This window comes from Diceros bicornis, chromosome 6, assembly GCF_020826845.1.
Source record: "Diceros bicornis minor isolate mBicDic1 chromosome 6, mDicBic1.mat.cur, whole genome shotgun sequence".
NCBI classification, from domain to species: domain Eukaryota; kingdom Metazoa; phylum Chordata; class Mammalia; order Perissodactyla; family Rhinocerotidae; genus Diceros; species Diceros bicornis.
The window spans coordinates 42425778-42450603 of record NC_080745.1 but is presented as its reverse complement, the minus strand read 5'-3'; positions in this window follow the sequence as shown (position 1 = coordinate 42450603).

Sequence of the window (24826 nt, the reverse complement as noted above, 5' to 3'; positions counted from 1 at the left end):
TCCAAAGGAATGATTCTCTCAAGGTGAAATTTCAGACTTTAAAACACCTGGATGAAGGCCGGTACCTCTGAGCATCGGTCTTCAGGGCCTCTGGGATCACAGCACTTACTATAGGCAACCCCTTACTCTGGTGACCTTACTCTGGTGACCCTTACACTGTGACTAATCACAAGCCCAGCTCCATATACAGGAGCTGGAGGCCAGTGACATTTGAGAGCAACCACAAACGGGTGGGGGTGGCACACAACCTCCTAATGCAGTGACAGCAGAGCTGAGTTCAGCTCATGTTTGCTTGGTCAGGTGCAGCCCTGAATAACTCTGAGGTGTCTTACACTGGGTTTCACTACGAGTCAGATCTGATCTAGCTCCTGCCTCAGGAAACAACACCACAGTCTTGTGGGGAGGGAAAGAGAAAGGGTATGAAAAGCTCACCAATCCTGGGTTTCTTCCTGCTTTGATGGTGACTTTGCCCAATCACCAGGAACAAATTTCTGTGGGGCAGCCATGTGACCAAGGACACTGCATGCTGGGGACCTGGGGAAGTGGGATGTATCTCCTAGGGCTGATCAGAGAAATAGAGCGACTCTGAATGATACAGAACAAGAGATTTGTTGTAAAGATTAGACCTTGCACAACTGTGGGAGCTGGTGGAGTTGACGGCAGTCTGTGGCCTCTGCATCTGGTGGGGGCCTGAAGTCGCTGTGGGTCAGCAGCCCTGGTGACCAGGAAGGAAAGCAGGACCAGGGGGAAGAACACGCCAACTGGAAGCATGGGAAACACTGGAACACTGAGCGCAGGCCGGAATCCCCATCTGTCTCGCATTGCTTCCAACTTGGACAACACAGGTGACCTGCAGAAGCTAGCACCTTCTCCGTGCAACTGCACACCCAGCAAGCCTGCGGCTCAGAGAATCTGAAGGAGGAGACTGGGCCGGAGCTGGAGGAACTGCAGGCCCAGTTGCTGCTCCTCGCCAACAGGATGAGCCATGAGATCAGCGTGAGCTGAGGGGGACCCCTGGCCTCCGACATCAATCTGCAGAGTTGCAGCTGCTTCCCTTCTGCCTTCTCAGTCTCAAGCAAATTCATCTTGGGGCCAGCCCTACTTTAGAACCATACAGGCAAGAGGATTCTGGGAAACACTGCCAGTTAGCTAAGTCGACAGGGTACAAAGCCACAGAGACAAGTATTTAGATAAACTAAAGGTTTGATGACGTGGCTGGGGTGGAAAGAGAATTCCTATTCAAACCCATGGTGCAACCCTGCCCAGGCCCTTCTGCAAGAAACACTTGAAACTCTGGCATGGGGTGGGTTAGAGCTGGGAATCAATTAATAAACTATTAGTGAGTGCTGATGATGTTCAAGACACTGTCCTCAGCATCACTGGAGAGTCCAAGGAGCTATGAGATAAGATCCTGCCCTCACTAGAAGGAAGATAAGATAGGCATGGTACCATAGATGCATTTACACACGGTGCACCCCAGATGCCTGCAGGAGACTTCCAAAGGCTGCCTGGTGTTTGGTTGATAGAATAGGCTTTAGCATTGTCAGACCCAAGTTCAAATTCAGCCTTACCCCACTCCCCACTAGAAGTATGATTTGGGGCAATTTACTTAATTGCTCTGAGCCTCCATTTCCTGATTTATAAAATAGAGATAGTGATAATACTTATTTCATAAGTTGATTTTCAGCATAAAAAGAGATCATGGATATGAAGCACTGGCACACAGTAGGTACTCAATAAGTGAAAATGGTAGCCATTTTCATTTTCATCATTATCTTCATTGTATCATCGTCATCATCATCACTGTTCCTTCTTAGACCCAAAGCCTACTGAGTAAATATGTGGCTTTAGTGCCACAGACCTATTAATATGCAAAACACATATAAGTGCCCAATCCCTTAAAGAATCAGTAGCTTGAATAAGCCAGTGTATTTCATGTATTTATTTGTCCTTTCTGTAAATGGTAAGGTCCTACTACCATGCAAGACGCATGTGGCCAAAACATGTCATAGCCTCAAATGACTAGTGTAAACAATGTTCTTAGGAATTGACGTTCAGTTCAGTAAACATGTCCTGGGACTTCCTAGAGGGTTTGCAAGGAGAGAAATACCACCGTGACTTGCAGTGGTCAAGGAAGCTTTCAGAGAGCAAGCGGCATTGGGGTTCAGCTTTGAAGAACAGGTGGTATTTACACGATGAGGCAGGAGGGGGTCACTTCTGGAGCAGGGCATGAGGTGAGTATTGGGCTGGAGGCTGGAAAGCCCCTGGTGTGGTCAGAAGGGAGTGAGGAGAGCAGAGCAGTTTGTCAGGTAATAAATAGGTCAAGAAGAAGGTTGTGCATTGCTTTGAACGTCATGATTAGGAGTTCAGATTCTGTCTTGTGGGCAGCAGAGAGTCATCAAAGCTCACACAGAGACATGGCCCAATGAAAGCCAAGTTTCAGGAAGACTAACGTGGCAAAAGTCTATGAGCTGTATCGAATTGGGGAGAGACTGTAGAAAGGAAGGCCAATTGGAAATTTAGGAAGTACAGAGAGGTGTGAACTGAGACAATAAGAGTGTAAAGAGGAATGCTAGAAATATTTGGAGAAGAAGGAGCAATAGTTCTTGGTGCCTGCTTACACATATGGAGATGCTAAAGATGAGCCAAGATTCCAAGCCTTGGCACCATGAAGAGAAATAGTGAAGTTGGGGCTGGGGAGTGGAAAAGAGAAAAGAGGCTGTGATCCATGTGGAGATTCAGTGAGTACCACTGAAGACACAGGGTGAGGAGAGGAGGCCAGACAAAAGGAGCTGGGATAACCTTCCTGTGGCCTGGTTGAGAGCAGAGTGGATGAGTGCGAGAGAAGGACTGACTGAACTTGGGGAATGCCCAAATGCAGGGAGTGGCAGGAGGTTTCAGAGAAAGAACAGGCAGAGACCTCGCCTCCCGTGAGCCTAAAGAAAGCAGTCAGTTTGCTGATGGGAAACAGCAAATTCCTCCAAATGCCTGTGATTGTTCAAGATCCAATGATGCTCATTTCTACAAAGGAAGAATCATTTCACAGACCTGCCCAGTGGCTAAAGACAAGAGACAACACAGACCATCCCAAACAAGGGAGACATTTATTCACTCAGGAAAAGTTGAGTTAGTGTCCATATCGTAGTCATGATGGCTACCGTCAGGGTCCTTCGGGAATCAGATGGCACATTCAAAGGGTTGAAGACTAATAATGAAGAGACTGTTTACAGAGACAGGCATCAAGGATGAGCCACAATAGTGACTTATCCTCCTCAACCCAAGTTCGGTCCCCAAATTCAGTCAGTCTTTCTCTCACACTCATCCACTCCGCTCTCAACTGGCCAACAGGAAGGTTATCCCAGCTCCTTGTCTCCTCCTCAACCTGAAGGAGAGGAGAGAGAATGATGCTACCTGGAGCCCAGTGAAGGCTACAGGGGTGGAAGAGGCCGTCCAATCAGAGCTATGGTTGTGGAGTACGCAGCTACCAGCCCGACCGCTAATGGTCAAGGAGAGAGCAAGAGGAATAAACACCCCAAGCTTTCTCTTCTCCCCCCTTCCCATTTCCTGTTAGCACTTCTCATTGGCCAAACCCAAGCAGAAGCCACAAGATAAGGAAGTCTAGCTAATGCAATCTGTGGAGCTGCACCTCCTAAGGCACAGGGCAGGGCAGAAAAGGGTGCACAATGGATCTTGGGGAGAAAATGGAGAATAATCAGAACATTGACATATTATGGTTCCTTAATTCAATGTCATCCTCTGAGCAGAAGTAGAAATGATTAATTTTTATCACTAATAATACACCTTTGTATAACATTTTATGCTTCATGAAGTGTTTTGAGCTATCCCTGTGAAGTAGATAAGACCATGTTATTCAGGTGGATTTAACTCCAAAGCCCAGAGGAGTTGAATGATTTTTCCAAAGTTACAGTCACACAGCAATTCAGCAAGTGAATTGTGAAGTTCATATTAGAAATAACGCCCTCTGACTCCTGATCCAGGGCTCCTCCCCAGCTGTGCAATTAATTTACCTGGGAAGTCACCTCTGCTGTGAAAGGCATTAAGACACAGCTGTCCTGAATGTGGCATGCCTTGTCATCCCGGTCTGGCTGGGTGTTCCGGCCCTTCCTGAGTTGTTTTCAATAAGCAAATATTCCTGACACTTCAATTATCCCAATCCAAACAATGAACACACTGTGCAAGAAGCTTCATAAATTTCATTCAGTTGGATGCAATGAGAATAATATAAGTCAAAGCTTTGTGTGTATTCCCTGAAAAAAAAGTCACCCAACAAAACAGAGATTGTTGTAATGGAAACATCTAGGCTAGAAAAGAGAGGCAACACAGGCTCTGTGTTCCAGGAAACTGGCTCTGATTCTTTTATCTCTATCACGTGTCTCGGCAGAGAAAGTGTCTTCCGTCAGGAACCCCATGCCTTCCATTCTCCTACAAATCAAAGCGAGGCCTTCTTACATGTAGACAACTCCAAAATTGTGTTTGATAAGGTATGTTTTCAACCTTCCTATGTTTGGTGTCTTGTCATTTCCATGTACACTCTCCCAAGCCACTTCCTCTGCTCCACTGTTATGGGTTGAATTGTGTCTCCCAAAAAATATATGTTGAAGCCCTAACCCCCAGGACCTCAGATTGTGACCTTATTTGGAAATCAGGTCCATACAGAGGTAATCAAGCTAAAATGATGTCATTAGGATGGGCCCTAATCCAATATAACTAGTGTCCTTTAAAAAGGGGAAATTTGGACACAGACAGATACCCAGAGAGGGAAGACGATATAAAAAGACAGGGAGAAGATGGCCACCTACAAGCCGAGGAACACCTGAGGCTACTAGAAGCTAGGAGAAAGGCCTGGAACAGATCCTCGTACTTTCAGAATGTGTACCCACTTATACCCAAGATGTAGCCAGGAAAATAGTAGTTATTTTCTTGGCAAAATTCAAGATTTTATAGAAAAATACACAAAGAGAGTGTTAGAAATTATACATAGATTAAAAATTGCTCCTCTCTTCCACTGCTGGAGAGCAGTTCTAGTGACATTAGTTACTAGACTAATGGATTAGTTCTAGCGAGTGTCTGATGTCTTGATACCTGAATTAATTAGGACACTTTTGGTTACAAGTAGTAGAAAATCCATATCAAAATAGCTTAAACAATAAATGCAACTTCTTGGCTCCCACACCTGTAAATGCGACGTAGTCTGGGCTTAGAGGATGGTTTGATCAAGGCTCTAGACTAATTTCTTTGTGATTCTCTCAATCTTGCCTCTTTCATGCATTGATTCTATCCTCAGGTTGATCTTCCTCATGGTAGCAAAATGATTGCAATGGCTCCAGCATGCGTGTCTGAACCTCATACTTCCTGGAGGAAGAACGCTTCAATACCCTAGAATCTCCAGCAAAAGTTCTGGATGTGGTGCTGATTACACCATCCCTAACTAATGCTGATTGGCTTCTGCCTGACTTGTGTTGTCAAATCACTGTGGCAAGAGGCCTGGGATTCCCTGATAGCTTAGAACATTCAGGGCCTACTTCTGGAGCTGGAGGTGAGTGACCAAACAACCTGACCTCTACCAGATGGAAGATGAGCAAGATGGGTATTGAACAAATCTAACCTTTGCATATCAGTCTTAACATAAAACCTCAACATATCAACATTGTGAAGATCTGACTTTCAGAAAAACATGAGCTTGGACTATAACCATCTGGTAGAATGTGGAATCCAGAACGTGAAGGTTTCCTTTCATATCTCGGGAGGGGTTGTGAGTAGAGGAGGTAACATTGTCTATTTTATTTATCAAGCACTGTTCCAGTTACTATGGCTACATAAAAAGTTAATCTCAAAACTTAGTCTCTTAAAATAACAGTAATTATTTATTATCTCTCACGGTTTCTGTGGATCAGGAATTGGGGTCTAACGTAATTGGGCATATCTGGCTCAGGGTTTCTCCTGTGGTTGTAGCTATTAGGTGGCTGTGGCTGGGTCGTCTCGAAGGCTTTTTGCTCACCCATCTGGTACCTGATCTGGGACAACTCCAACAGATGAGTCTGGCCATCTCTCTCTGTTCTTATGTTGTCTCTTCAAGTGATCTCTCCAGTGTGGCAGCTTCAGGGTAGGGCTCGCAAGGGGCGTGTATGTGTGTGTGTATTTATATGCATTTACATACAGAGAGAGAGAGACAGAGACAGAGAGACAGGCAGACCCGTATCCCTTTCTATAATCTAGCCTCGGAAGACAGCAGCTTCACTTCTGCAGCAATATGTTCATCAAGGCAGTCACAAAGTCCCACTGGGTTCAAGGCGGAGGAGGTGGAACAGACTCCACCCCTAAATAGGGAACAGCAAAGTTCTCAAAGAGCATATGGGACCAGAAAACTGTTGTGTCTGTGTATGGAAAATGCAGTCCGCCACACTTAGAGCATTTGTATACCATACAGTGTTCGGAGTGTGTTACAAATATTAACTCATGTAACGAACTGGGTACCAGTCTTCCTTTGACACATGGCAGATGCTGTCTGTGTCCCACCCATAACTCCTCGCTCCTCACTTTTTCAGCGCCTACCAGCTCAATTTCCAAATACCAGAACTTGACCTGAGAGCTTCTGCCAGCCTCTGGAGCTTGCTGTGTTCTCTCATGGCAGATGTGTTAGGGAATAAATGTGCTGGGGATAAATTATGAGAGGAGTTGGTGTACAAACTCCCTGGCTCCCACACCCCTTGGTGGTGCGGTGGAGATTTAATGCTGAGGCAAGTGTTCTACCCTGATCCCCAGAGATCTCCAGGGGGATTAAGCTCCAGTGGCCCACAGTGCTGACCTGCTTGATAACACAACTTGATTGGCTGCCTTCCTCTCGCTGTCATCTTCCCACCACCCTGCTGGTGTTTCCTGCATCTCCCAAATAAACTACTTGGATTTGAATCTTCCTTAGGAAACCCAGACTAAGACTTTTAACCGGCCCAAGCTCACTCAGCTAGGACTTTGAACCCAGATTACAACTGCAGGCAGCTTTGAGAAGCCTTTTCTTAGCACTTTAAACTGTGACATTAGACAAAAGGCAGTGCTGAAGAGAGTAAAGAGCCCTGGGAGAGGAGTCAGAATACCCCCATTCTAGACCTGGGATGCTCCAACATTACAGCCACCAAACATTTACTGAGTTTCTGCTTTGAGCCAGGCATTGGGCTAAATGCTAGGGGACCTCAATTCTCTGATTCTGGGATGAACATACAAATTCCTGGCCAGATTCTCTCTGAAGGCAGTGATGGAAATTATAGTGAGACTTTTAGAGGAGAAAGCTCTCTTCCAGTGTCAGAGTCACTTTGGTAGCACTGTTTCTGGGACCTCAGCATGAACCATTAGCAACGGGTTTAGAGTGGTTGTATTAGTCAGCTCAGGCTGCCATAACCAAATGCCACAGACTGGGCGGCTTAAACAACAGAAACTATTTTCTCACAGTTCTGGAGGCTGGGAAGCCTAAGACCAAGGTGCCAGCCAAATCAGTTTCTGGTGAGGGCTCTCTTCCTGGCTTGCAGGTGGCTGCCTTCTCACTGTGTGCTCGCATGGTAGAGAGAGAGGAGTGGGTGGACAGAGACAGACAAAGACAGACAGAGAGAGAGAGAGAAAGATGAACAGAGAGAGAGAGGGCGAGCACGCTAGCTTTCTGGTGTCTCTTCTTATAAGTACACTAATCTATCAGATCAGGGCCCCACCCGTATGACCTCATTTAACCTTAATGACCTCCTTATAGGCCCTATCTCCAAATGCAGTTGCATAAGGAGTTAGAGCTTCAACATATGAATTTGGAGGGGGACACAATTCAGTTTGTAGCATTGAGATTCTGGTACAGATTTCTGCAGGCGTGCACACCTTTTAAAGGATTTTTGTTTTGTTCGTTTAGCAGTCTTTATCCACGGCAAGTTGAAGGTGGAAGCACTTTTGACTACAAAAGATAGTTTTAAACATGAAGGGCATAAATATCGTGTGATCAGATGGCCTGGTACCCTGTCTTAACAAAGCCCTTTCCACAGCCATCGAGGGCAATTCTGGCTGCTCCGGTTGTGGGCGCGTGCGCGTTCAAGTACCGGCATTAAATCATCCTCCATTTTTTCCCAGAACCTAGAGTTGTTTCCCTGGGAACATGCCGTCTTTCTTGTTCTCTGACCTTCTGGGTGATACCTGAGTGATGAAAATGATCTAGATTAGAAGCATGCTGCTTTGGCCAAATAGCTGGACTTCATAGCAGCTGATTCAACCAGCACAATCTTGGGCTTTAAACAAGAAACTACAATTGATGAATCTAATGGTTCTCACTTTTCTCCCTCTTCAGAGGCAAATCAACAATCATTTATTTTATATTGACTGAATACTTTCTAGGTATAAGGTGCCATATTCTTTTCCTGGGGCTCTGCCCTCAGGCATCTAACAGAAATAAGAAGAAAAGGAGTGAGAAGACAATATGATGAAGCCGTTGCAGTGGACCTGTGGACACCCTGCCCATATTCACCTGGGTTCACCTGTGAAAGATTCTTTATTGCATTCTGGCAGCTTTTCACTCAGGTTTCTGCATCGTTCTTGCTCTCTGCCTGAGGGTTTTCTCTGGCACCATTGGGGGCAACCGTCAGTCAATGGAGGATGAGAGTGGTGGATAAATGCCCAGCCTCCCACGCCCCATGGAGTGGAGGATTCTGAGGTCGACCACACACAGTCTTCCAGAGACCTTGGAAGGATTGTGCCCCAGTGGTAGCCTTCATTGTAACATACAATTATTGACTTTTGCCCTTTCTTTGTCTCACCTTCCACTCTGTCATTTGTGGTTCTAGGAATCACTTCCCAAATAAACTACCTGTGCCCAAGCCTTTGTCTCTGCATTTTCTTTTGGGGAAGTCAAATTAAGACAGCCATTTGTTATGGTCAGCAAATTACCCGGCACATGTGCCACCTTCCCTGTGCCAGTGCCTTGACAGAGATGCATATCCACCGTGGCTTCTTCCCATTGAATCTGGAAAACGTCTTAGAATTCTTCTCAGTCTTCTCCAGCCATTGGGAGTTGACCAGTATTGGCTTGTAGGATGAAATCCACTTCCCATCCCAGCCATAAAGAATAAACGCTAAAAAAGCAATAGTCAAGAAACGCTTTAGGAATTTGGAGGCAGGAGAGTTAGAGTGTGCTGGCTAGAGAGGGGAGAAAGTGTTCGTGGTGGTAAGACCTGTACCAGAACGTGAAGGATTGCCACTGTTCTGGTAAAGCTTCCTGGATGGTAAGAGAGTAGAGAGGGGGATGTGCCAGGTCTGTTGAGAGAGCAGAGAAGTGGGGAGAGAGCAGAGTTTATATTGGCTCTGGCAGATGGATTATGTTGAAAGATTTTGAGAATTTTTTCCTCGTGACAAAAACAAGTGTCAGTTTTAGATTCTTAACCTCCTTAACTCTGGTGACTTTGACCTTCACCCAACTTCATCAATTTATCACCCTGTATCAATCTTTGAAACCTCCCCATCCACAATCTTGAACTCAGAACTTTGTTTTTCTTCTTTTCCCCTCTGTGCTTGAAAGCTATCATCTCATCCCATTTACTCTCACAATGATGGGCATAAATTACGAAGATGGTTCAGAAATTTCTGCCTATCCCCATTTCAGTTACGAGATGGATATTTCCAGCTGGCTGTCTTGACCTCAAAGTCAACATGCCCAAAGTCAAACTCATCTTCACCCACAAAATAAGCTGGCTTGCTGCTTCCCTAGTTCTCTGAACAGTACCACCATTCCTCCATCAACCACACTCTCAAAACTCTGAAGGGAAGAAAAGAAAACTAATCTAAATAGGATGCCAGGCCCCACGTTGGGTGTTTTCACACCTTGCCTCGTTTAATTCGCACAGTGGACAAGGAGGTAGTCAACAGTGTCTCCATTTTTAAATGAGGAAACAGAGGTGTGGAGGGGTTAAAGAATTTGCCTGAGGTGAGGAAGTAGAAAAAAATAGAGCTGGGATTCAAACTCAGGTCTGTTTGACTCCAAAATTTGTGCTTTCTTTATCCTTCCCCAAGATGTTTTATTTTCCCTCGAAATATCTCGTGCATGCATCTTTCCCTTTTGTTTCCCCCACCATCACTCCTATTTAATGTCACATCCAATGGGGGAGCCTCTAATAGGTCTCCCTTCTTATAACAGCCAAGAAGGGCAGCTGTGCACAATACAGCAGTAGGTGCATGCTATGTGGGAACCAATGTACAACCTCTCTAACGCATGGTCTCTGGCCTCAGGGGAATTTACACTTCAGCACAGAAAATAGGAAACAGGTGGTGGGAGGAAGGTGAGAGGAAAGGGTGGGAGGTCGAGAGAGGGGAGGAGAGGAATTGGGTGTGGGCTGTGGAGGGAATCTGCCAGTTTCATGATTTGCCATGGAACCTTTTGTCTGCTCCACCTCAGCCTGTTTCTGGGCACTCTCTCTCACCCCTCGCTGCTCTCCACGCAGGCACAATGTGAGCAACCGCAACAGTAGAATGTGACTCTCCTCCCCTGACACCATCCTAAATGCAAAACCGAGCAGCCTAAAGAAGCACTTCTAGGGGGTGAGTGTTTGTAAACATTGGTTGTATTTCTTTTCAATATTACTAGCTAACATTGTTCAGCTCTTACTAATGGGCCAGACCCTGTGCTAAGCACTTTCTAGGCATTACATTATTTAATTCTCACAACGACCACAACGCATTTTGCAGATAGGAAGTTAGGCTCACAGAAATGTACCTAGGGGTCCCAGAGTTTACATGGGTGGAGCCAAACCCGAGACTGCTGGCTCCAGAGCCCCCTATGCGTCACTATATTGCCAATCTAGTAGATCCTTGGGGGAAAAAAAAAGGTTTCTTAAAACAAAAATAATATAGTCATACTCTGTGTGTGTGTGTGTGTGTGTGTGTGTGTGTGTGGTCATTGTAAGGTATGGATGAACTAAAAAGAACAAAGTGAAAAGTCCTGTTATCCCACCATCCAGAAAGAAGTACTGTTAACCTGTTGGCATGCGTGCTCCCAGGCTTCTCTATGCCTATATACACTATCCTTCTTTAATCAAAATAGGATTAGATAGTGTATGCAGCTTTGTAACTTTTGTTCATGAAACAGTACATTATGTCTTTCTTTCTTTACCATAAAATAGTCTTCTATGCTACAGGAGGCTGTGTAGGGCTCCTTCATTCCTTTGAATGGATGCACCATAACTTATTTAACCAATTCTTTATTATTAGACATTTAGGGTTTTGTTTTTCATCTTTTCCCTCTTGTAAATAATTCTGTAGTGGACGTCTGCGTGGTTAAAGCTTTCCAACTGGGCTCCTCACACCTTCCTCCAAATCCTTGGCCACCTGGCAGCTGGAGAGATGGTGGTGTTGGCACATGATGCTCCATCTGCCTGGAGTGCTCCTCCTCACTCCATTCACTGGATAACTCATGCTGTCTCTCAGGTCTCGGCTGAAATGCAGCTTCCTCCAGGAAGCCTCCTTAGACTGCCCAGACTAAATCTGGCCCCTTGGTTGTTTGTGCTCATAGACCCGACACAGCTCCTTCATTGCATTTAGCATATTTATGATTAGTTAATTGGTCACATAATTTTTCGTCTAATGGCGATCTTCTCTTCCAGACTATTAGTTGCGTGAGGGCAGCACTGTGACATTATTTTTCACTGTGCTATTCCCAGAGCCTAGTGAGGGCACATAATATGCACTTAATAAGTGTTTTTGAATAAACAGACGAATGAATCTTTGTGGACATGCACAACCCTAATGAGATAAATATCATGATTATTGTCAATCACAGATGAGTAATTGAGGCACAGAGAGGTTAGGTGACTTGCCTGAAGTCACACAGCTCGCCAGGGATGGAGCTGATATTTGAATGCACCCAGTCTTGATTCTAGAGCCTGTGCTCTTAACTAAGCATTACACAGCTTCCAGGCTCAACAAACAGCCCTTGCCTTTTCAGATCACGCTTTCAAGCTGCCTTGAGTTAAAAAAAAAATCTTGCATCCAATGCTATTTTAAATTCATTCTTCTAAAGATAGATAATTTAACTATCTACTATATGCCATATGGCTTACATCAACTCATTTTCAGTATTTTCATTCAGTGTTATTATTATTGCCATTTTACAGATGATAAACTGAGGCTCACATAAGTTATGTAACTTGTCCACTCAGATTCAGAACCGAAATCTGAATATACAAACCTGTAGAACTCCTTTCCACCTTCCTCAGCTGACTCCCAGCTATTACATGTTGCTTATTCATTTACCAGTCTTTTAGCCAAGACTAGTATGAAACAAACTCATCTGCTGGAAAAAATACTTGAATAGGAGAAAGAAGATTCTAGTTCTAATGTTACCACTAACTAACTTTGTGATCTCGGACACAGAGAAATTATGAACTCTAAATTCCCTTCCAATTCTAAATTCTGCAACTCGATGCGTCGGGCAGTGGAAAGAACATAAACTTTGACATCAGAAAGATCTGTTTTCAAAATGTGACTTGCCACTTTCTAGCTGATGGATCTTGGTCATGACAGTTAAACTTTCAGAACTTTAATTTCCTCATCATTGACATCGGGATAATATCTTCCTTGCTATATCATTATGAGAATTGGAGCTAACACGTCGGGCAATTCCCGGCATGTCGTGAGCATCAATAAAGGAGACTGATGCCGGGGCTGATGCCGGCTATGCTGGTGGCCTGAAGGTGGCTTCCTTCCGTGGCCTGTGTAAGCCTCAGTCTCACTGTAGGACTCTTCACACGCATTCATCTCTGAGTAACACCTAAAACACACTCACACCCTTGAACTTTCCTGTTACTATGATACAAGCTTTTCAATCTATCTTAAGGTGACCTTCATTTGTACGGAAAGTATGAAAACGTACAGTCAGAGTTGCGTAACTGTGAGGCTGGCCTATAAAGGAGGCGGCTCTTCTCTTCCTCCTTTAAATTTTTTTTTCAGCAACTTGAGGCATTCCCCTTGTGGGCGTGTGATCTCCCCAACAGCAGCAATAGCTCAGGCAGCCACAACCACAGCCCTCAGCCGCTGCAAGTGAGCACGCAGAGCACCTGGCCTCCTGCAGGCCCAGAGCTCCGGAGCAGTTCCATCTGGTGGCTGCCGCAGGAAAGGCTGGCTGAGCTCAAAGGCCTCCAGGCCTGCCCAGAGTGGTGAACGTGCAGGAGTTGGCTGTCTCTGCCCAGGGCAAAACTGACTCTAGGAGAACCTCTGGTCAAATCCCGACAGCCCAGGACCCCAAAGATGTCAGGAGAACCAAGACACTCAGATGACCCTCTACCCACTCAAAAGGCGCCCTTGTCTGTGGTCCAGGTAGGAAAGTGAAGTGTTACCCTGTCAGGTCAGGGTCACGTTACAGGGACAGCAGACCATTCAGAAACAGGAGAGCCACAGAAATGGGCTCTCTTTTGCCTGGTGGTCCTTAACCCTGGTCGCATTTCAACAACACTGGGAGAGGAAAATGGGCAAAAGATGTGGGCAAATATTATGATAGCTAATCCTGACATCCAGCTCACTATGTGCCAAGCATGTCTAAACACTTAACAATCTCCAAAATCCCAAAGGGTAGATAACGTTATCCCCGCTTCACACACCAGGAATAGGGGAAAAATAACTTGTCTAAGGTCACACAGCAAATAAGGGGCAAAGACAAGGTTTGAATCCACATAGCAGTCTGGCTTTAAACACTAAACTCTAAACCACTATTTTCAGAAAAGAAAAATTATGACCGATCAACATGTGAAAAGATGCTTAACCTCACCAGTGACCAAGGGGAAGATGTGGTAAAATGGACATGCTCAAATACCCTTAGAATATACATTGGCCCTTTTAGAAAGGTGATTTGTCAGTGTCTATCAGTGTGTAAACTGTGGATTCCCCTTGGCCCAGGATGCCACTTCTAGTAATCTATGCCACTGGAATACTCAAAAAGCTTTATGTAGAAGGATGCTCATATATGGCACTGTCTGTGCAAGATCTCTAGTCATCTCTGTACGTGACTCATCATAAAGCACCTGGCAGTTGTTAGGAGAGCCAGAACTACTAGCAGGAATATATGAACAATAAATATTTATTTAGCTAAATAATATGTTTGTCCAAGTACTTCAATATTGCTATTAACAATTTAATGGTGCAAGTGTGACCAGACCCAACTTCTGCAAAGCTAAAGGAAAGCAGAAAGAAGCTCTTCTCTCCCCAGCTCTGTGTGCTGGGGGAAGGGTCGCTACCCACTGTGTTGTTCCAGCTCCCCTGCTCTGGGACTTCTGATGAGGTTCAGCCAGTGGAGACACCAGCAGATCAGAGGGCAGGAGTGAGAGGCTGGAATATTCATTCCCCTATCCTCTCCTCTGCACCCCTCTCCCTCCATGCCAGGTTGTAGTTTCCTCAGTGGTTGAAATTCCTTGCAGCCCCAGCTGTCTCTGAATGGCCCCTCTTGCATGACTATGACTCACGCTGGTTTGATGACACCTTTCCTTCCCCTTCAGGTCTAGAAGAGGGGACAGTTTCCACTGCTGCTAGTCTCTGGTTGCGTCACCATCCCCGTTGCTTCTACTCACCTGCCTTTACCTCCGTAAATAGCCCCTCCACTAAACAGGCTTTGAGCGAAGCCCTTGAGTGCACCATCTGTTTTTGCCATGACCCTGAGTGACTCAACCTCAGATTGTCATCCAGTGCACATTTGTTGAGCACCTACTGTGTTCTGGGAAGTCAATCTGTAACTGGGGTTACCAGCACGAGCAAGTCAGTCCCTCCCACCTGCTGGCTCAGGGGAGCAGCTGGAGCATAGGCTTTCCCAAAGGCCCACGGGGGACCTTTTCCAAACTTAGTTAGGGCTTGGCTCTTCTCTAGGTGAAAATGAATTAAGATGGTGTACACTCTGTTAAGTTAGCTCTTGTTCAGGTGTCAGTATCAGAAAAATCTGAATCCAGTTAAAACATCTATGTCTCTAGAAAGCTCCTAAAAATTTTATCCAATAGGGAAAATGTAGTGAGTTCAAGGAGGCCAGAGGGGAGCTAAGTGGAAGTAAACCTGCTTCTCCTCGAGTGTCCCCGTTTCAGAGAAGGGCGTCATCAACCACCTGGTCCCAAGCCTGGATCCCTGAAATCTCCAGCTCCATCCCTCTAAAATTCTCTCTGGTTCATCCTCTCCTATCCATCATCATTTCCACTAGGCCCTCACCTTTTCTTATCTGGTTTGTATAGTCATGAGCAATGGATTGTGTCCTTATCTCTGAATTCCCAGACTAGCACAGTGTCTGGCATATAGTGGGCTCTCGGTAAGGTTGATTAATAACCTTAGTGAACAAAAGTCTATCACGGTAGCCTCCCACCTTTCTTCCCCCACCAGTCTATCCTCCTTCCTACTCCACGAAATCTTTCTAAATCAGAGATATGTTTACCTTATGACTTAAAGTCCTTCAATGGTTCCACCATGGCTCTTAGCCAGGAGTCGCCAAACTTTCCCTGTAAAGAAAGCAGATATTTCAGGCTCTGTGGGCCATATAGTCTGTGTTGTAACTACTCAACTCTGCTGTTGTAGTGTGAAAGCTGCTATATGTGATCCATAATGAATTAATTTGGTTGTATTCCATTAAAACTTGATTTATAAAAACAAGTGGCAGCGGGCAGGCCCGGTGGCACAAGCGGTTAAGTGCGTGTGCTCTGCTGCGGCGGCCCAGGGTTTGCCGGTTCGGATCCCGGGTGTGCACCGACGCACCGCTTGCTAAGCCATGCTGTGGCGGCGTCCAATATAAAGTGGAGGAAGATGGGCACGGATGTTAGCCCAGGGCCAGTCTTTCTCAGCAAAAAAAGAGGAGGATTGGCAGATGTTAGCTCAGGGCCGATCCTCCTCACAAAAAAGAAAAATCAAGAAACAAGTGGCAGACTGGATTTAGCCTATGGGCTGCAGTTTTCCAGCCCTGCTGTAAGAAAGTATGTCCCAGCTGGTAGGCATGGCCTGCAGGGCTGTTCGTGGCCTGGCTTCCATTTAGCTTTACCTCCTGACACTTCTACTTCACACTTTGCCCTCCATCAATGTCACACTTCTTATAATCCCCTCACATGTGCTGCGCACTTTTAAGTATCTGTGACTTTGCCTTGCTGTTCTCCCTTTCTAGAATCCCCCTCTCCCATCAATATTCCTACGAAACATTTATCTTTCAAACTCTTTGATGGAAGCCTTCCCTAAGTACCCTCCCACCCCTGCCCCAGAGAATAACCTTGCCCTCCTTTTGCTGCCTTTGCACCTGCTTATGTTAGTGCACTTAATCCTCTATCCTGTCATTACTTGTTGACATGTCTGTGCCCAATCATGGAAGGGGATGATGCCTGGTGCAAAGGTGCTTACGAAATGTCGTTAAATTGAATTGAGACCAAGGTATCTTCCAGTACAGTAAATCCAGGTTTGCCAGAGACAACTCCCATTTTTGCCTATAGCCCCAATGTAATTATTAATTAATGCCCCTTTTCACTCTCAGAAGTGACCTCATGTGGATGATAAATGATACGGTTGCCCTATCTTTCAGCATTCTTTGAACCATATTGCATAGGTGGCTGCCTGCTCAGCCTATATGTGGGGCTAACAATAGAATGACTCAGGGTCTGCTTTCTCAGTGTCGGCCAGCAGATCAGCATCCCCAGCTTCCCCAGGCCTGAACAGGTGCGGGGCCAGGGCAGAGAGGTTGCCAGTGCAGCTTCAGCCGTCTGTGTCCACACAGCCCAGTGGGCTAGGGCCAGAAAGGCACCGAGCACAATAACACTTGAGAGGAGGGTACACTCCTGTAGTGACCAGTTATCTCTGCCCTTTCTATGACCCAGAACAACTTGAACCGAAGCCAGGGCACTGGGGAGAGAGCAACAGGACTCCATGCTCATGTAGGAAATTCTTCAAACCCTAGCCCCACCAAGGACAGGCCATTCGTGGTACCTTTATGCACAATGCAGGAGTACTTCATTACAGTGACCATCCCTCATCAAAGGTCATAGGAATGGCTCCTGGACAAGGTGCCCAGAAAAGAGAAAAAGAAACGCTGAAGGGCTGTTTTTCCCCACGCCTCGCCCACTTGTTTGACAAGCAGTCTGGTTGCCCTAGCCTCTTTCCTGAACTTCCTCCCTCCTCCCCCGCATCTCAGACACTTCCATCTCTGTTCCCTGGGCCCCTCACAGGAATACGAATGGCCACCCGGAAACGGGGCTGCATAAGGAGCCCTTGGTTCTTTGAAAGCCATCTCTAATCCGGGAGCACTTCCCACAGCTCTCACAGCTCTGAAGTCAGAGCGAAAAGCAACTGAATGCATTTACCAAAAATGTCTCCCTGCACGTGAATCTGAGGTGGTATCTGTATGGCCATCTCCAAAGCTGCCCTCCTAAAAGGTCAGCCTTATTATTTCCAAGAGAACAGAGCTCCTTCTCGACCCCAAGGTTCTAACTTGTGACCTTGAATCAAAGTTCCTAACTTTTTGTTTAATAAGTCATTTGAGTAGCTTTTGAACAATTCCCACCCCAACCCCGGCTACATTCAATTTTTCCAAAGAGACAGGCCCCCCTCCTTATGTATCAAGCAAAGCCCTGCTTTAAAAATATATGCCAGTAAGCAAAGATTCAAACTTAGGAAACAGTGATCACTAGTAGACACTCAGAAGAATTCTTTGCATGATGAGCACTCACCCCAGAGCTTCTTTACAAATTGAAAGTGCTCCTGAATGTAAGTGTTTATGGTGACTCCTTAAAGCGAAGACTTCAGGAACCACTGTCAAATAATGATCATCTCTCTAACTACAACAGGAGGAATAAGAATCAATTTATTCCAAACTTTTCAGAAACACTCTTCCCTCCCCCCTTGACTTACAATACATAGAACCCAGGTGTATGCTTGATACCTAATCAAAAAAATAAAACCGAGCACCAAAGAATAAGGCAAAACAATTTGGTGTCAAAAGCAGTGAATTCTAAGACTTTTTAGCAAATCAGTGATGCACAAGATACTCCACAAGCTTAGAACAGGGGATCATAGCTGAACATGGAATGCTCCCTGTCCTCAATGAGCTGTCTATTTGAAGGGTGAATAAGAAGGAATACAAATAATTCACATAAGGCAGAAAATGAGCTATGTGATCTTGATCAGTTTATGTGACCTTACTAAGTCAGCTTCCTCACCTATCAAACAGAAAGGTCGTATCTCATAGGATCTCCATGAGGACAAAATGAGATGATGTGGGTAAAGAGCCTAGTGCAGTGCCAGGGAATAGAATAGGCCATCATCAGGTGTTAACCGTACTGCTCTCGTAGTTCTCATCATCATCCGTATGTGACACAGTCATTTCAGAAAGTGAAAAGAAGAGATTATTCAATTAGGAGAATTTAAAAGTCTCAATGGAGGAGGTGGACTCTGAGCTGGATCTTGGAGGATGGGTGGGATTCAGGGAGAGGAAATGAGGTTGGGGAGGAGGAGTCCACCATCAGGAGGTGTGTCAGCTTCAGCAGGAGGAAGAACAGGTTCAGCAGGAGTGCAGGCCAGGTTCTAGAGTCCATGGACAAGTTTGGCTGGCATGAAGAATACCTAACAGGAAGAAACAGGAAATAAGGCTGGGAACAGAGTTGAGATCAAATTTTGAAGGAAGTTTACCTTTCCAGCTGAGATATTTGAATGTTGCCCTATAGGCAATAGGGAGCCACCAAAGGTTTTTGAGGAGAGGAGTAATAATCTCAGAGTCTATTTGAGATACATTTTTCTGGCAGCAGAGGACCAAATGAACAACAGCAGAGAGACTGATCAGAAGGCTATTTTAATAGCCTGGGCAACAAAGAGTGAGTGCCTAAGAAACTCAGAGACTATAGAATATAAATGAAGGGGACAGATGGGAGAAACATTTTGGAGGAAGATCAGCAGGCCTAATTTGAGGGAGAAGGAGAGTGTGGAGTCATCTTTCAATGACTCACAGATTTTGAACTTGGGTACAGATGCCATTAAAAATGTTAGGGAACACAGGAAGAGGAACCCGTTCAGGGGCCAAGTGAGAAGATTTTGTAGCTATAGTACTTGACTCAAAAGCTTCTACTGGCAAGAAAGCCTTAGATGGAAATTGACCTTTCTGGTTCCTCATCTGTGAAATGGGGATATCTGAGTATATTCCATAACTTCACACAACTAGCTTTACTGATTTCTGAGTTTGGGCTTCTCAGGGCCTGAAGTCTCTCTAGTCATGATTCACTGTAATTTGGGGAGTAAATGAATGAATCACCCCCTGTGAGCCTATTTATATCTATTACTACTTAGCCAAGAAGCCTTAAATAGACTGGCAAAGTCAACTATGGGCCCAACATTCTAAAAGCATCAACTTGGAAACCAGAAGATGGGTTTCATCTGTGTGCTAAATGTCAGTTCGTTTGGTGTATAAAATTCCAATCGTAGTTATTGGGACCCTACAATTTCTTGGCAACTAGGATGAAGAATATAATATTGTATCATTCAGAGTCAGTCAGGAAAATAAACCATACTAGGTATTTTCACAGAGAGAATATAACGTAGGGATTCGGTTAAATAGATGTTGGAGGACGGAAAAAGGAAAATGAAAACACTGAGCTAACACCAAGGTAATAACTTCAGGGAGTTGCCACCACCACAAGGAGAACACAGAGAAAAGACTAGGGTTATCAGAACCTACAAACCTAGAGGAGGGTCCCATGGAGCTGGGCTCAGCTCCATGGAGGGAGTACTGCCCGGCTAGTGCTGCCATCTGATGGGTGCACTGAGGCTGGCTCTGGAAGCGCTGGAAGAAACTTAACCAGAACCAATGCCACTGCTGGGGTGAAAGGCCATTGCTGGGTGATGCTGACATGAATAGCTAAACAGGAAGGAGCAAGTCCCCTCTCCCCTGCTCCTGCCCTCCTGCCACTTATTGGAAGAACCTAACATGAAGCCAGCTAACAAAGGGGAAATACAGTTTGCAGCGTCCCAGAGACTATGAAAGAGTGCATTTGGAGTTGAGACCCAATGGTGGAATAACTAACATGAGGACTTTTACATAGCACGTGATTTGAGAAATATCAGATTGCTATATTTATTTTCTGAACAAGCAACTATAAAATATAAAAACTGACTCAGATAATGGAGCACAGACTAGTAATATTAAGCTATTCTCCAGCAAGCCTCAAAGAAAAGAAACAAATTGTGCGTGTGCGTGGAGTGAAAGTGCTTGTAATAGTGGAATAGGTTGTGTACGAGCTGGAGGCAGACACACCCTAAGGTTACCCCCATTGGTTTATGCCCTTGTATAATCTCACCCCTCAGACTGTGGGCAAGACCTGGGAATTGTTTTTAATGAATAGAATATGGCAAAGGTGATGGATGTCACTACTTTGATTATGTTATGTTATATAGACTGTCTTAGCCAACTGGAGAGAAAGAGATTCTTCTGCCAGCCTCGAAGAAGAAACATCCATGTTATGAGTTGCTGGTGGCCTCTAGGACCTGAGGGTGGCTTCCAGCTAACAGCCAGTAAGAAGCAGGGACCCTCAGTCATTCAACCACAAGGAAGTGAATTCTTTCAACAACCTCAATGAGCTTGGAAACAGATCATGCCCCAGAGTCCCCTGTGAGACTGTAGCCCCGGCTACCTGATGGCAGCCTTCTGAGACCCTAAAGCGGACCCAGCTAAGCTGTGTCCAGACTCCTGATGCATGGAAACTGTGTTAATAAATTAAACTGTGTTAATGAATGTGTGTTGTTTTAAGCCACTAGGTTTGTGGTAATTTGCTACACAGCAATACAAAACAAATACAGAGAGGATCCTCATTTCTCTATTTCCCATTTACATTCAACATTGATCTAATGTTTATTGAGCATCTGATATGGGCGGTGTTTTCAGTCTTCAAGAAGCCAGTTTAGTAGAGAAAGCAGACAAGTAACCAGGCCGTTCCAGCCAAGTGTGATGTGTTCAAGATGTAAGTGTGCCCAAGGGGCCTCAGAGCCTGGAGGAGGGTGGCCTGACTAGCACAGGGCCATGGGAAGCCTTCAAAGGAGGAAGTCTTAGTTAAAAGAAGATTAACTAGTTAACTAGGAAAGGGGGTTTTTGGCAGAAGTCCAAAAAAATTAGATTGTTCCTGATTGTTGATCAGTTTTCTCCAATTTCATACATGTAGCAGAAATCAGAAATGGCTCTTCCTTACATTGTTTTTCTTCCATCAGATTTACACTCATATTCCAGCATTCAATTGAAAATCCAGAATCCAGAAGAGTCAAAAAAAATGCGTGCTTGAACTTAAATTTGTCTTCTGATAGAGATTAGATTAGCGATTGTTTGTCTTAATAACCGGCACTTCCTCTTGAAACTGTGCCCAAAACAACCTTAAAAAGCTCCGATTTCATGAAACGTGTCACTTCCTCTCCACTCACAGCCCCCTTTTTCCTTCCTTCCCCTGAGTCTCACTATTTTTTTTAATGTAATGCTTTAGTGTTTGAAATAATACTCCTCTTTGGCAGGCTGATATAACTCTCATTTTTCTGGGGAGAGTTTTGATCTTGGCCAAGGTCACAGAGAAGATTAGAAACAACAGAGCTGAGATTCAATTCCTCGCCCCAGGAGCCTCTCAAGGAGCCCCACAGCAGTTTTCTTGTCATCGTCTGAACTTGGAACGGCCTCCCACCCACGCCCAGTCTTCTCAGGCACCTCCTTCCCTTCCCATAACTTCACAGAGCCAGTTCTTCAGGATCCACGTCCATGGCCAGCTCAGCCACGCCGCTCATTTTCATGCTACTCAGGGAAACTTTGGGGCAGAACCACGATGGTAGGGACAAGCCCTCCCCAGCTCAATTTGGACCTGATTCCTCCGACCAAACGATTAGAGGACAGAGCAAATGAAGGAACAAAGGGAAGGAAAAAGGTGATCACAGCTGGCTCTCAGCAACACCACAGTGACCAGTTGAAGGATTTCTGGAATGTTTGGGCAAGAACATAAATCCCCAACCCCACTCCTGTCTCTTTCACATCAGGTCCTCAAATTTCTGCTGATCAACCTCTTATCTGTCTCAAGTCATCATGGAAGCTGTTTGGGGAGGAACTCTGTCTTCTGTGAATTCTCTAAAGGGCCATGTACTCCTCCCACAAGGGCAGTATAATTAGTAATGCAAAAACACTGTGGGGCTACTATCTCCTTTAAGGTGGGCTATTAACTTTTCAGAGGGCATAGAAGAGCTACCACTCTATTTTAAATAAAGCTAATGCCAAGGAACCCACATTAAAGTTCTAAAACAGCAGCTACTCACCCACCACCACCCACAGATCTAACGATTGAGAGGTTTTTTTTTTCTTCAGCTTGGCCTGTTATTTATTTAGACTCAGAACTGATTCCTATCTAGATGATGCAGTCATTCAAGCTGACATCTCAAAAGCATCCAGTAGTATAGTCTCTCTCCCTTAAAAAAATACCAGTGAGGTTCTGTGACAGTGATCTCCAGAGCTGTGGGTAGACTTGTCCCAAGTACAAGAGGGCTCATGGACTGAGCTGCATTGCCCCTGCTTGCCCCTGCCTTGCTGAGATCCTGCCCAGACCAGAAATGCCTCAACTGGAGGGGTCTAGATGGAAGTGGAAGCAACCATTCCTTCCCAGGCAGTGAAGGCTCCTTTCTATTGGAGCCCTGGCCTTGGACACGTTGGTAGTCATTGGCTGTGCCTTTGAAGCCAAAATTATGACTTAACACTTGGTCCAGTTTTCCTTTTAATTTCTTAAGTGAAAATCTTGAGGAGAGAGTGGGGTGGGGGGGGACGGATGGGTGAAAGGAAAAGAAAAGTAAAGCCTCTCTTTAAAAAAGTACAATTAACTTAAAAATTCAAAACTAAATTTGAAAAAGCAGGCACGAAGAGAAAATTTTCCTTAAAGAACATTTTGCTGTATGTCAATTAGTGAGCCTGTTCTTGCTGTAGGTTTTCTCCGCCGCCTCAGAGCCAAATCTTCAGCCTCCCACACAGATCTGTGAAATCAATTGTCTTCCCCAAACATGTGGTAACCACAGAGAAGTGAAATTAATAAAACTGCTCCAAAAGATGATTTCTAAAGATGACATTCCTACTCTAGTTTTGGGTTTTCTTTCCTGAGGCCAAGTAGGGGCCTGAAGGGGGAGTAGGAGTGGTTTGGTAAGGTTCTTTTCCCAAAAGAGATTTTAAGGTTTTTAGTTTAACTTACTTGTTTTTCAGTGGGGGGCTGGGGGTGGAGAGGAGCCAACGGTGGAGGTCAAAAAACCCAAACCCAGCAATTATGAACAGATCGAGTGAGGCCTGTCATTCTTGACAAACAGGCATGTCAAAGCCAAGGGGGGTTGAGGCCTGCTCTCATCGACCGCACATCCCCCTCTGTTTGTTTCTCCCATCACCCCCACCTTGGTTGAAGGCTACCACTGAGGGCAGTGTGGACGCCATACCCAATCTGCCACCAAATGAAGAAGGCCTGGCTCAGCCCCAGCCCTAACAATGACAGGAAGACAAGTAAAGGCCATCAGTCTCCATTATGAAGACAGTATTTTCCTCCCATATTATCCCATCTATCATGTCTTCCTCAGACTCCAAAGGCATTGCTGTCTCATACATCATCATCATTTTCTCCCCACAAAGATGGAGAGCCCCAGGGAGGGCTCCTTTTTGCCAACCTTCCCGCCCTGGATGGCCAAGGGCCTTCCCCTGGTAACAGAAGTAATGCTCAGCTACCAGGGGAGACATTTGCATCCCAATTAGGCCCAGAGCTTTGAAGAGTGGAGGAGGAGGGCACTGACAGCCAGTTTGTAAATCAGAAGTTTAAATAAACTTTCACAATCTCTGGAGGACTGGAGAGGGCTCCTGTGACACTGAGGGCGGAGGGAGAGGAAAAATCCCAAAATCTAGAGCTCAGGAATATGGATACACTTAGTCTTGACTGAGCAAAGGCACATTGTCACTGAAAATTGGAATATTAGTCATAGTAGTTATATTTAATTAAGCGTTGGGTGTACTATTTTATTGAATTCTCATGACAATTTCATTTTACACTTACAGGACATTTTTCAGGAGACAAAACTGAAACTTAGAGGATCAGCCAAAATTAGAAGAAACCTATTTGTCTGATTCTAGATCTTGACACCAACTAATGCAATGTATTAATTGGTCAGCTATAGAACACTCTAGAACTTTTGCATATTTCCTAAATAATAATGTTAACAGTTATTATTCATTGAGACCTACTATGTGTCAGGCCCTGTTCTAAACACTTTCCATACAGATTTTCATTTAATCTGCACAGGTAATACCACCTTGAGAGACAGATATTACTATTATCATACCTACATTTTATAGCTGGTGAGACTGGGGTTTAGAGAAATTAAGTAACCCACAAGTTCCCCTACTAGTGGTTGCTGGAGTTAGGATTCAGACACAGACTCCACTGTCTATATATAGCCAATATAAACACTGATTTGCTGTCCAGAAGTCTAGACTATCGCAGTAGAAGGAACCAACCGTGGAGTGTAGGAGTGCGGCATTTGTCATTGGGTTACTCACTAATGTGAATCTGGATGAAATCAGTTGAAAATGAACCTCACAGCAAGTCTCAAAGGAGAAAACATGTCACCAAAGTGGATGAGGCAGACCCAGGCCTTTCCTTAGTTTTGAGAGGGGATGCTTATCACCTAATGGTGGGTATGAGTTCAGTTCTTTCTCAGCATCAGCTTGTGGAGGCACTGCTTGCCTCCCAGCAGGCACTGCCATTGGGCACAGCAAGAAGCACTAGGGGACTGCCTGTCAACAACCAGCATGTAGGGCTCCAGCTCC